The sequence below is a fragment of the Suricata suricatta genome, chromosome 12 (genome assembly GCF_006229205.1).
Source record: "Suricata suricatta isolate VVHF042 chromosome 12, meerkat_22Aug2017_6uvM2_HiC, whole genome shotgun sequence".
Classification (NCBI taxonomy): domain Eukaryota; kingdom Metazoa; phylum Chordata; class Mammalia; order Carnivora; family Herpestidae; genus Suricata; species Suricata suricatta.
The window spans coordinates 1,887,237-1,896,408 of record NC_043711.1 but is presented as its reverse complement, the minus strand read 5'-3'; positions in this window follow the sequence as shown (position 1 = coordinate 1,896,408).

The window sequence follows — 9,172 nt, the reverse complement described above, 5'->3', positions numbered from 1 at the left end:
CAATAAGCATGACAGTTTAAATCAATGGCTTGGGGAACACAGTGTGGCTGGGTGGAAAACCCAGTGCTGTGTATTTCTGACCATGATCCATGATTGTGGGGTCATGGAGACAGGAGTGGAAGGCAGGGCCGCCAAGGAAGTCGAAGGGGAAGAGGTGAGTGATGGGTTGGTACATGCTTGACTGACAGGCTGCTAGTTAGAACTGTGGGCTGCAAGCTTGTTGCCAGGGAAGCCCCTGTGCGTTTGTCCGTCTCTGTGGTGACCCCAACACTAGACTGGGGCATCTTCACCGCTGCTGTCAATACTCAGACCATCGGTGAGGTGGCACCTCGACTCACGAATAAGGGGATTGTGGGAAAAGTGGCTGTTGGCCTTACCGACAAGGAAATAATTCAGCAGAACCGTAATTATCTACATGCAGATTTCATTGACCTTTCACAGCAGCACGGAAGAGTGGAGAACAGTGAAAGGATGAAAGGAAATGGTATATGGCAGTTATGTATTTCTTAAATATAAATATACATATAGTCTGAAATATCTATATTTTATTTTTTCTTTAAAATTATTTTTCTATGTTTTATTTATTTTTGAGAGAGAGCATGAGGAGGGGAGGATCAGAGAGAGAGGGAGACACAGAATCTAAAGACAGGCTTCAGGCTCTGAGCTAGCTGTCAGCACAGACCCTGATGTGGGGCTCGAACCCACGAACTGTGAGATCATGACCTGAGCTGATGTTGGACGCTTAACCTACTGAGCCACCCAGGCCCCCCAATATCTGTAGATTTTAGAAAGATAGCTGTATATGTGGTCGGAAGGACTAGGAAAACAAAACCGGGTAACAATTTCAGGTAACACTGGAAGTTGATACCTAAATTCGTGACACAGTATATATATTACAAACAGACACAAACTCTGGGTTCAATATCACACCCCCATAATTCACGTCCACATGGAGCCTCAGAATACAGTCTTATCTAGAAATCAGGTGTTTGTGCATGCAATGAAGATGGGGCCATACTGGATTAAGGTAGGTCTTGACCCAATGATGCGTGTCCTTATGCAACTGGAAATTTGAACACAGAGGCCTGCACTGAAGACAGGGCTTGACCCTGTGAGACAGGAGTAGGAATTGGCATGATGTATCTACCCACCAAGTAATACAAAGAGTTGTGGGCAACCCCCAGAAGCTGGGAGGGAGGCCTGGACAGATTGTCCTTCAGAACTTCCAGAAGGAATCAACCTTGCAAACAACTTGATCTCAGGCTTGCATCAGCCTCGCTTGTGACACCACAAATGTCTGTCCTCTCAGCCTCCTAGTGTGTGGCACTGTGTTACTGCAGCCCCAGGAGAGGAATGCATGGTGAATGAGGGAGGCGACCTTGGATATCCTATGGACAGCTGGAAGCCACTGTGCACACAGCAGAGTGAGAGGGGAGGATGGAGTGGGTCACATGTGCTGGTCATCCAAGAAGACTCACTTAGGTGGTGGTTGGTGTGGACCTTCATGATGAGCTGTTTGGGCAACTTCACAGGATCTGTTACCATGACAACAGACAGCAGGATGGTCATGTCAGACAAGGTGATGGGTCACACTGGGTTGGTAGCAGTGGCAATGATGTGGAATTTGGAGTATGGATAGAATTTGAACTTGAAGCTATCAGCATTCCTTGGCTTAGAGGTGGGCTGAGAGAGCCCAAAGAGATACCATTGTTTTGTTCAGGAGAAATTGGCCTGATGGTGATGCACTTGCCGAGATGTGGGTCCTCACACATGGACAAGGTCTTGGTGCAGCAGGGGTCTATTTAGATGGAGATGAAAGAGTTCAAATGAAAGGAGAGGACAATCTCTTTAATATGTTAATCTATTAAAAGTAATAAAATAAAACATTGAAAAATGTTAATAATCTTTTATAATTCAAAACAAATTTGCATAGAAAGTTATTGGGATCTTTGGTTTCATGTGGATAAACTTGGGGACACTGAAGTAGTTGCAAGTAGTTGAATCAAGCCAGGAAAATGTTTGAGCCCTACAAAGGTGACATAGCTCAATTCAAATGAATGAAGTGTCAAGTACAGAAGTCCAGGCATTTTGGGGTGGCTGAGTGGGTGGGTCAGTTACACATTTAGTTCAGGTCATGATCTCACATCCATGGTATCGAGCCCTGCATTGGCCTCCACAATGACAGCATGGAGCCTGCTTGGAATTCTCTCCCTTCCTCCCTCTCATTTTGACCCACCCCTGCCGCTTCTCTCTCTCTGTCTCTCAAAATAAATAAAGATTAAAAAAAAAAAAGTCTAAGCTTTTAAAGAAAGGAGATTTGGTTTTAAATGGTACAAACCTTTTAATTCTGTTTACATGCAGTATGAAACAGGAAAAGTTGTGCACACAGATGATGAAAGTAAGGAACCCTAAGGAGATGAAGTGTTCAATGCTGAGTAATTGGACCATATGGGAGGCAGGGTGCGTTTTTGGTCAGAACATCAACTCAAGTAGGATGTGAGATGTGGTGGCCACCTTTCTTGTTCATGTTATGGTGTCATGAATTTTCACTGTTTAATATTTACGTTAGGTTTACATCTAATGCATTTTTTGTTCATGTATAATTTCCAGTAGAATGCTTGAAATCAATGACCATAACTCATCCAGTGCCACTTTTTTTAAAACACGTTTTTATTTATTTTTGAGAGAGAGTGTGAGCAGGGGAGGGACAGAGAGTAAGAAGGAGACATAAAATCTGAAGCAGGCTCCAGGCTCTGAGCTGTCAGTACAGAGCCTGACGCAGGGCTCGCATTCATGAACCATGAGATCATGACCTAAGTTGAAGTTGGACACTTAACTGACTGAGCCACCGAGGTGGCCCTAGTGCCACATTTTATTAAAACTTATGTAAAATTATGTCAGTAGTCAGAGAAAAAGCATTTTATAGTATTCAGTATTCACACATGACACATTTGTAGTCATTTAGGAATACATAAGAACTTTCAGATTATTCTGAAGGACATCTTCAAACATGGTTTATGAAGGAATATGTGTGTATGTGTTAGAAGTCACTTGTTGTGTAGACTTGTATACACATCACGAATTCCCAGGATTCCATTGCCCTTGAGCAGCATCTTGGATCTTCTGACCAGCCCCAGGACAGATGGGTGTAGGAATTACAGTAAAAAAGGAGTGTGTCCTGTTTCATAGCCAAAGCCACTATGTATGTAGAACATCACACGCATGTCAGTGTAACCAGTGAAAAAATAATTAAAAGGTATTCAGGATGACCTTACATTTCCACTTCCAAACAATATGAAAAGCATAGTAAGTTTCAAAAGGATAATCAGTACAAAAGGCAAAATGAAGATAGTATTCAAGTATCAAAGTAAGTCTTATGAAGAGGAGAGAGAAAACCTCATGTAAAAATCATACAAGTATTATTCATTGATGTCAAGAGACCAAAACAAATGCAATACTGGAGCATGTTCTAAGGAATGAGAAGCAACATTTCCACCATATCAATAACTGAAGAAAGAGCTGAATCCTTATAATTCCATCACTACTGTAACCAGGTTTTTCTACGCACTTCACAAGCGCACTTCACTTTGAAGATTTATAAATTGGAACAAATGTTCAATAATAGCCATCCTTTTCTATACAATCAGGTGGAAGGACTTAGCCTAGAATGAGCAATCATCAGTACCCTGTATGTTGGAAGCATAATGATGAAGATACGGAATTATAGAAGTATCTTCAAATGGGACTCTAAGGTCATCACATAAACCAGAAACTCTGTTACCTTAAACTCTATGGCCTTTCACTTTAAACAGCTGTTTAGGGACATGTATGATATCAGAAGCATCTCAGTTCCAGGCGTTGGAAACACTCTGCTGAGTATACCCAGCCCTGACTTGAAGACTTCAAGCTATATTACAAAGCTGTAGACATCAAGACAGTGTGGTACAGGCACAAAAACAGGTACATAGGTCAATGGAAGAGAATCGAAAACCCAGAAAAGGACCCCCCACTGTATCGTTAACTAATCTTTGATGAGGCAGGAAAGAATGTTCAATGGAAAAAACCAGTCTCCTCAACAAATGGTGTTGTATGTTGACCAACATGCAAAAGAATGGAAATGGATCACTTTCTAATACCAGACACAAAAGCAAATTCAAAATGGATGAAAGACCTAAATGTGAGATCAGAAACCATAGAAATCCTGGGGGAGAAAAGCGGTAGCAACCTCTTTGACCTTGGCTGTAGCAACTTACTAGTCATAAAGCTAGAGGGAAGGGAAACAAAATCAAATATGAACTATTGGGACTTCATCAAGATGAAAAGCTACTGCACAATGAAGGAAACAAACAACTGAAAGACAACTTGGGGAATGGGAGAGGTTATTTGCAAACAACATATCTGATAATGGGTTAGTATCCAAAATCTATAAGAACTTAGCTAACTCAGCACCAAACCCCCCAATAATCCACTTAAGAAATGGACTGAAGCCATGAACAGACATTTTTCCAAAGAAGACGCACAGATAGCTATCAGACACATGAAGAGATGCACAACATCACTCATCATGAGGCAAATACAAATCAAAACCTCTAGGAGAGTGCTGCCTGAATTGCAAAGTTGGTTAAGCATCTGAATTCAGCTCTGGTCATGATCTCACAGTTCCTGATTTCAAGTCCCCCAAGGCGAGCTATGGGCTAACAGCTCAGAGCTCAGAGCCTGGAATCTGCTTTGGATTTTGTGTGTGTCTCTCTCTGCCCCTCTCCCAGTTGCACGCTCTCTCTCTCTTTCTCTCTCTCAAAAATAATAATCTTTAAAATAATTTAAAAAACCACAATGAGATACCATCTCATACCCATCAGAATGGCTAAAATTAACAACACAAGAAACAACAAGTGTTGGCAAGGATGCAGAGAAAGGGGAGCCCTCCTGCACTATTGCAAATGCAAATTGATGCAGCCACTCTGGAAAACAGTATGGAGGTTCCTCAATAAATTAAAAATAAGCCTACCCTTTGATCCAGAAATTGTACTATTAGGTATTTACACAAAGGATTCAAAAGTACAGATTCAAAGAAGTACATGCACCCCAAGGTTTATAGCAGCATTATCAAAAGTAGCCAAGCTATGTAGAAAGAGCAAGTGAGAACTAACTGATGAATGTATTAAGAAGATGTGGTATAGGGCCACCTGTGTGGCTCAGTTGCTTAAGTGTCTGACTCTTGGTTTTGGCTCAGGTCATGAGCTCATGGTTCATGAGGTCGAGCCCTTCTTGGGATTCTCTGTCTTCCTCTCTCTGCCCCTCCCCTGTTTGCTCTTGCTCTTGCTCTCTCTCTCTCTCTCTCAAAAAAAAAAAAAAAGATGTGGTATATATACAATGGAATATAACTCAGTCATCAAAACGAAGGAAATCTTGCCATTTGTAGTGACATGGATGGAGCTAGAGTGTATTATACTAAGCAAAAGAGTCTGAGGACGACAAATACCATATGATTTCACTCACGTGGTTTTTAATAAATCAGATGAGTATATGGGAAGGAAGGTGGGAAGGAGAAAGGAGAGAGGGAAACAAACCATAAGAGATGTTTCACTCTGAAGAACAAACCGAGGTTGATGGAGGGAGGTGGGTGGTGAACAGGCTAATGGGTGATGGTTCTTAAGGAAGGCGCTTGTGATGAGCACTGGGTGTTGTATGTAAGTGAGGAATCACTGCATTATACTCCTGAAACTAATATCGCACTAACCGGAATTTAAATTAAAAAATTTAAATGAAATAGTCTTTTGTAAAGAGGCAAACTTAAGACTTTTGAAAATATTTGTAAGTCTATAGAGGTACCCATTAAAATGCATATCAAAGTCAGTGTTTTAGAATTATGAATTCCGGGGCGCAAAGGTGGCTTAGTCGGTTAAGCGTCTGGCTTCAGCTCAGGTCATGCATGATCTCACGGTTCCTGGGTTCGATCCCCGCATCGGGCTCTGTGCTGACAGCTCAGAGCCTGGAGCCTGCTTCAGATTCTGTGTCTCCCTCTCTCTCTCTGACCCTCCCCTGCTCGTGCTATCTCTCTTTGTCTCTCAAAAATTAATTTTACAAAACAAAAATTTAAAAGAAAGAATTATGAATTCCTAATTTAATTATTAAGAAAATAATTTTGGGGAGATTGGAAGTTCCCCATAAAAGCCATTGTGGTTATAAATTACATTTGGCTCTGTTGGTTCATTTTGTTAGAAATGCACATTAGGAGAGACCTTGATTTCCAAACCTAAAACTGTCCAGGGTCTCAGCTGGGGGTCCTTGCACAGCACTTTGATGACTGAAATCCATTTCTTGGTTTCTTACTCTAGACAAAAATTTCTAAACATAGGTTTCTACAGGAGGGGCCTCTTGACAAGAAACCAGACTGAAGACAAGTACATTTCCATCAGGCACAGTTCCCGGGGGAACAGTCCAGTTCTGAAAAGTAACTGGAATAAAAGCCAGATGAGTTCTCTCAAAAAGGACAAACCCGTAAAACAGATCTGAAATGACCCTGGACAGAGTAGTCACTGAGACCGGCTGTGATCCCAGGACAAAAGTTACACTCCATTCCAGGTTGTGAAAAAGCAGTGAGCACAGTGGGCTCTGTGGGCCCTGCACCTGTTTGCTCGCCAGCCTGGAGGGGTTGGGGTCTTCTCTGGGTCCACTCGTGATCCCCCAGTAATGTTAGCCTTAAAAAAAAACCCGTTTTATTACCATCCTAGTGGGTGTCAACGGGTATCTGCTTGTAGTTTGATGAGCGTTTCCCTGATGACTCTCTAGCATCTTTTAATGACCCTCTTGACCATTTGCATATCTTCTCTATATAAGCGTCTGCGGAAATGTCAGGTGTGGACTTTCCCTAGCTGTCCTTGATCAGGATGAGGCCTTCCGTTCTGTTCCTAATTGGCTGAGTATATTTGTCAAGAAGGTGTGGTAGGTTTAGTCAGATGCCTTTTCTGTGTCTGGTGAAGCGATCGTGGGTTTTTGTTTCTATTCTGTTCATAAGGCTGATGACTGCTGTTTTGCGTGCTGAACCACCATTTTGTTCCCAGAGAAACCCCACTCAGTCAAGTTGTAGAATCGGTTTTGGTATCAGGATAATCTGGCCTCACAGAGTAGGTTGGAAGTGTCTCTCTACACAGTTGAATTTTGGATATAGATCCCTGCTGTTTGGTGACATTGAGCTCATTTCATGTGCTCTTTGGCCATTTATGTATCTTTCTTGGGAAAATACACTCACATTCTTGGTCCAGTATTTAGTTGTCCTATTTGTCCTTATGTCTTTTTTTTTTATTGTTGTTATATGAATTCTTAAAAACCTGTTTAGATCACAATCCTCATATCAGCTGTGTGACTGGCAAACCCACACTTCATCCCCAGACGAAGGGATGCTGCCTTCATTGTAGCTGATGTCGCTGGGATTCTGTGTCCTTGGATTTTGGGGGCATGTCTAAGCAGTTGATAGTAATTTTATCATAATCATTTGCTCTTTATTTCAATGACGTGATGCCCTGTCATGTTGCTCCAAAGATATTCTATGTGGGGTTCTGATGTTTCAGGGACCCAGAAGTGTTGGTTGGGAAAGAATTCACCCAAGGCAGAGCAAAGGAGTTAGAGATTTACTGAATGTACCACAAGGGAGCCGAGGGCCATGAGGCAGTGGTTGGGGGCTACAGTTATAGGGTGGAAGGGGGGATTATGGGAACATGTAGAAACTTTTTTTTTTGTGGTAACTGTGCATGGTTGTAAGTAGCCCATTGGGGAGCTGGGCCACTTGGAGGTGGGTCACGTCATGAGCCTGTTTTCCATCCATCCGTGTGGTCACTGTGGGCCCTTCGGCCTAACTCAGGTTTACATTGGTGAAGCCTGTTGTCTAAAAGTGACCCTGACATCCCCCTGACAGGTGGACAGTGACAACTCTTTGGTGTTAGGGCGGAGGTGTCAATTTTTGTAGATTCTTCCTGCTGAATGAAGGAGTAGGGATGTCTCTGGTGGGTCAGCATTCAGAAGGAAGAGAAGTCTGAATAAAAGTTGACCAAATCTTCTTCCAGTCCAGGTGTTTAACCAGTTATTAAAGAAGAGGGAGGGATCCTTTCAAGCACCAACATGAGTATTCGTATCTGTTAGTACTCCTGATCCATTACTGGGGAAATCTGAAACATACACAGCACTCTGTTTATTTTTTTTAATAGTTTATTGTCAAATTGGTTTCCATACAACAGCTAGTGCTCTTCCCCACAAGTGCCCTCCTCCATCATCACCACCTCTTTGCCCTCCTCCCCCTTCCCCTTCAACCCTCAGTTCATTTTCAGTATTCAATAGTCTCTCAAGTTTTACATCCCTCTCTCTCCCCAATTCTCTTTCCCTCTTCCCCTCCCCCTGGTCCTCCATTAGGTTTCTCCTGTTCTTCTATTAGACCTATGAGTGCAAACATATGGTATCTGCCCTTCTCCGCCTGACTTATTTTGCTTAGCATGACACCCTCCAGGTCCATCCACTTTCCTACAAATGGCCAGATTTCATTCTTTCTCATTGCCATGTAGTACTCCATTGTGTATATAAACCACATCTTCTTGATCCACTCATCAGGTGATGGGCATTTAGGCTCCTTCCATGATGTGGCTGTTGTTGACAGTGCTGCTAGGAACATTGCGGTACATGTGCTCCTATGCATCAGCACTTCTATATCCTTGGATAAATCCCTAGCAGGGCTATTGCTGGGTCATAATGGAGTTCTGTGGGTAGTTTTTTGAGGAACCTCCACACTGTTTTCCAGAGCGGCTGCACCAGTTTACATTCCCACCAGCAGTGCAGGAGGGTGCCCGTCTCTCCACACCCTCACCAGCATCTATAGTCTCTTGATTTGTTCATTTTAGCCACTCTGACTGGCGTGAGGTGGAATCTCAGTGTGGTTTTGATTTGTGTTTCCCTGATGCTGAGTGATGTTGAGCATCATTTCATGTGCCTGTAGGCCATTTGGATGTCCTCTTTGGAGAAGTGTCTGTTCATGTCTTCTGCCCATTTCTTCACTGGGTTATTTGTTTTTTGGGTGTGGAGTTTGGTGAGTTACTTGTAGGTTTTGGATACTAGCCCTTTATCTGATATGTCATTTGCAACTATCTTTTCTCATTCTGTTGGTTGCCTATTGCTTTTCTTGATT